The sequence below is a fragment of the Lytechinus pictus genome, unplaced genomic scaffold (genome assembly GCF_037042905.1).
Source record: "Lytechinus pictus isolate F3 Inbred unplaced genomic scaffold, Lp3.0 scaffold_20, whole genome shotgun sequence".
Taxonomy (NCBI): domain Eukaryota; kingdom Metazoa; phylum Echinodermata; class Echinoidea; order Temnopleuroida; family Toxopneustidae; genus Lytechinus; species Lytechinus pictus.
This window is the reverse complement of record NW_026974141.1, coordinates 7635397-7640327: the sequence shown is the minus strand read 5'-3', so window position 1 is coordinate 7640327 and position 4931 is coordinate 7635397. Positions and strand designations below refer to the sequence as shown.

Here is a 4931-nt window from a genome sequence, read left to right as displayed (position 1 = left end):
ACTCGGGTGGTCTAGTGGTGATTACACTGGTCTAGTAATCCAGAGGTCGTGGGTTCGAATCCCACCCCGTATGCCTATGATATTTTGCCATAGGCAGGCATCACGTTGCAGTAACTGTGATTCCCTTGTGGAATTGTTGGAGGAACATGAATACCCTATCATATATCTTTTTCACCCAGCGATGAATCCTTTTATTTGAACACTGTTATTGGTTAGTAAATAAAGAGGCTTAATATAGGAGGAAATTATAATTTGTAAACAAATTTTCGGCATTACTCCTATGCGTTTAAGATCGCATGCTCGTTCTGTAATGAAAATCATAAGTCAGAAAAAATTGGAACCAGTGGGATTCGAACCTGCCATCTACTGCTTTCCGGGCAGCGACTTAACCACCAGGCTATTCATAGGAGTAATGCCTTCTGGAAATATCAGAATTCTGAAGCTCCAGGAAACACTGGACCCCAACCGCCGCCCGTACAAAAATGGAAAAAGGGGAAACAGAGAGAATTTACCGCAAGATAAGGATAAAAAGAAATGAGAGTAAAATAAGGGGAGGGGAATAATTACATAAAAATGAAAATTTCGCTCGCTCTTTACGCTCGCATAAAATGTTCAGATAAATACCTATCCTGTTCATGGTTTAAAAAATGCTTAGAATGTGTCCAAATTTTAGGTCAGAATATAAAAAAATTTCAGCTAGCAATTCGCGTTCGCATAAAATATTTAGATAAATACCCATCCTGTTCATGATTACCAAATGTGCTTAGAATGTGTCCAAATTTTAGGTCAGAATGTCAAAAAATTTCAGCTAGCTCTTCGCGCTCGCATAAAATGTTTAGATAAATACCCATCCAGTTCATGATTCCCCAAAGTGCTTAGAATGTGTCAAGATTTTAGGTCAGAATATAAAAAAAATGTCAGCTCGCGCTTCGCGTTTGCATCAATTGTTTAGATGAATACCCACCCTGTCCATGGTTACAAAATTGCTTAGAATGTTCGGTTTTGGCATGAAGTATCAAACATTTTAAGCTCGCGTTACGCGTTCGCATAAAATGTTTCGATAAATACCCATCATGTTCGTAATTACAAAAAGTGCTTAGAATTTGTCCAAGTTTTGGGTCAGAATATCAAAAATCTTCGGCTCGAGCTTCGCGCTTGCATCAATATTGCTTAGATAGATAATTTTGGGTTAGAATATAAAAAGAATTCAAATTTTTAGTTATATTCCTATCCTTTTCATGATTGCCAAAAGTGCTTTGAATGTCCAAATTTTAAGTCAAAATATCAAAGATTTTCAGCTTACGCTTCGCGCTTGCCTCGATTGTTTAAATAAATACCCATCCTGTTCATGGTTATAAAATTCCTCAGAATATCAAATTTTCGGTTGGAATATAACAAATTTTTAGCTCGTACTACGCGCTCGCATCAGTTGTTAAGATAAATACCCATAATTTTGATGGTTACAAAATTGCTTAGAATGTTCAGTTTTGGCATGAAATATCAATTTTTTTTAGCTCGTGCTACACGTTCGCATAAAATGTGTAGATAGGCACCCATCCTGTGAATCTAAAGTTTGGGGTCGGAATTTCAAAATTTCGCAGCTCGCGCTTAGCGCTCGCATCAATATTGTTTAGATACGTAGGCCTACCCATCCTGTTCATGGTTAAAAAGTGCCTTGTCGTGTTTTGTGTTGGAATAACAAGAAGCGCGAGATGAAAATGTGGATGCGATCCTGTTCATGATTCATGTTTATGAGGGGAGGGGGCATGTTTGTAAAAGTACACGGGGGCACCAAAATCAGGTCTGGCCCACGAGGCGCAAAATAGTGGATACGTGCCTGCCTTATTAGATATCTCATCTTGTTTGTAAGAAAAAAATTAGATGTACAGAAAACTTCAGACCTTAGTTGGGACTACCACCTAACCCCCCCCCAAAAAAAAAGTGAAAAAATAGTTTAAAAAAATAAATAAATCAGCTTTTAGCAGCCGACTGGGAAATGTATGTGTGAGAATATTTTTTTCGTCCCCCCTTAAATTGTGATGCTTCCGCCGCCAATGTATCCCAACCCCTCTCGGAAACGTGTAGGGGAATTGTATCAGTGGTCGGAGTTCATCGACCGTGTTTCGTCGGTCTACTTTAATCCTTCTGTATCATTTACTTCTTGGTATTAGTGTCCGCCATTTTTTAAAACTCTTTTAATGTTTCCTTCTTACCTCCATGCAACTTGTCGATCTACTTACAAGAAACCACAAATTGTTTTTTATAATTGACACTTAGGCGTGATTATTGAGTGACAAGCAAATTTTCATTGCCAATGATAAAAATATTTAATCAGTTTTTAAAACACCCAGACTAGTGATAAAGATGCGTCTGCATTTCCAATCGGCCCGAACAATATTTGATATCAAAATGGATTCAAACTATATGGTTAGTTGGATGAATTATTTGTAAATATCAGAGATAATTTATTTGTATTACATCATTAGTTTTCTGAAAACAAAATTAGAATACTGCATTATTTTTAGAGTTTTTTTTCTAAAGGCTCCATGTATAATCCTGATTTTATTCCACGTTTTAATACTCTTGCTAAGGGTTGGTCAAAAGTTACTTACGTCATGTACGCGCTATACTTTCCCCATCAATTATCAAGCGCGGGGATTGAACTTATGTGTTTCGCCGATCTCTGTAATCAGTTTATATTCAAAGAAGGTTCCGTGACTATTGCTCCGCCGACATTTGCTCCGCCGATATTTTTTTCTGTGACGTCTGTCGACATTTGCTCCGCCGATATTTGGTCCACCGATAGTTATTCCGCCGACAATTGCTCCGTCGACAATTATTGCTCCGCTGATATTTGTTCTGGCGACAATTATTAATACGCGGCAATAAGCCAGTTCGTAGTTCCTTTCTGCGCATGATCAAAAGATTCTGCGCATGTTCAGAGGAAGGTCATTTGTACTAAAGTGACATGGTGGTTTAAAATCTAATTAGATAAGCACCAACTTTGATGTCTTGATTATTCATATATTCTTTTGAATTGTGTTTTCATTTACATCCACAAAAAACAACAATGCGTCCACGAACGACTGGTATTTCACAGTTTGCCAAGTACATTGTGCAACATGCTATGATATGCATTCAAAGTATAGGAATGCAACAAATACCTTCATATAGTGTTCATTGATGTGCTATTCTAGTCACCTGGTCTATTCAATTTCTTCATCCTGCTATGTAAGGCATATCTTGCTTTGAAATCTGCCTATCATAATAAAAGAAATGAAAGGTCATTTGACCAAAATTGTCCATGAAGTAACTACGAACTGGTCTAATGATCCGCTGAAATTTACTCCACGCACAACTGCTTCGATTATGGGCGGAGCAATCAAACACACAAACAAACAAACAACAAACAATTGATCTGCGACAATTGCTTTGCCGACAACTGCCCACCGACTGTTGCTCCGCCGATATTTACTCCGCTTACAAATTCTCCAATCGTACGACAATTGCGCCGATGATAATTCTGCTCCGCCGATATTTTATTCGCCCACAATAACTGCTCTTCCATATCCTGACCAAATAAGCTCCCGAAAGCAATATTAGTTTAAATGTCCCCCCTTACATGTACTTTTGTTTCCGGGGGCCGTTCTCACGTATCATGATAAACCAACTCAAGGGCGGATCCAGGATTTTCCTAAAGGGGTGGGGCACATTTCCCCTAGGAAAAAATTGACAAGCAAAAAAAAAGGTCTTCACTTTCAAAGGTGAGGGGGGGGGCACACTTCTGTTTTAAAGGCTTTTCTATATTATAAAAAATAATTGTGCCTCTCAAGGGAGGGGGGGGGGGGGCACGGGCCGGCGTTGCCCCCCCCCCTGGACCCGAAAGTGAACCAAATATTTTAGCACATACAATATACGTGTACGATAAAAGAAGAAAAAAACCATTCACTCATTTTTATTTTCAGAAGATAACATAAACATTGTTAAAAATTAAATAGGTATATTGCTTCACATTGGTTTCCAAGGCGTGCTAAACTTGGTCAAAATATGTCCGTCTTTGGTATTCCAATGGGTTGGAAAACCATTATTAGACCTAAAATTTTCCGAGATCTGTTTCATGAAAGGACTTGTCAGACGTTAATTACCATGGAAACAGTGACTCTCAGTCAATCATTATTAAATGGGTTAAAGGACAAGTCCACCCCAACCATTAGTTGATTTAAATGAAAAGAGAAATCCAACAAGCATAACACTGAAAATTTTCGCTTAATTTCACAAAACAGTTATATGCACATTCTGGTCGGTATGCAAATGAGGAGACTGATGACGTCATCCACTCACTATTTCTTTTGTATTTCATTATATGAAATATTCAAATTTTTTCCTCATTGTCAAGTGAAGCAACGATTAATTCCTCCCTGTGAACATGTGGAATTAGCATGGAGGTGAGTGCAGGGCTATTAATCATCTATATCACCGGTTAAGCCCAGGCGACATTGGGTGATTTCAAGTTCAGTGTTGACCTTTTGGTGTTGGTGTTAGGTCAATTTTTACACGATTATAACACCAAAAATAACATGAAGATGGTCCCGAAAAGTCACTCACTAGTTGAGATGTCATCATGTGATTTGGATAAGTTTTCCATAATCTGAATTAGTTTTGGAGCTAGGGGAAGCAAACCAAATTTCAACACTAACACCAACACCAAGGCCAACACCGGACTTGAAATCACCCATTGTTTAACGACCCTCTATGCAACAATATTATTTATCTTAGTATATTTCAAAACTCGATGTAAATTATGTAATATGTAACTAAATGTTTTAATGCTCAATATAGTATATTGTTAAATATTAGCCCTATATAATTTTCTGTATTGTAATTTTTTACAAATTTTTATGTCATATTTTAGGTTTAATGGATATTTTAAA

The 4931-nt window shown here is 37.6% G+C and overlaps 1 non-coding gene across 1 annotated transcript; it reads left to right on the top strand.

The window, feature by feature from the left end:
• TRNAT-AGU (transfer RNA threonine (anticodon AGU)) lies at positions 1-73 on the top strand. Its single transcript has one exon. It is a non-coding gene; the product is annotated as a tRNA-Thr (tRNA).
• The last annotated feature ends 4858 nt before the right edge of the window (positions 74-4931 follow it).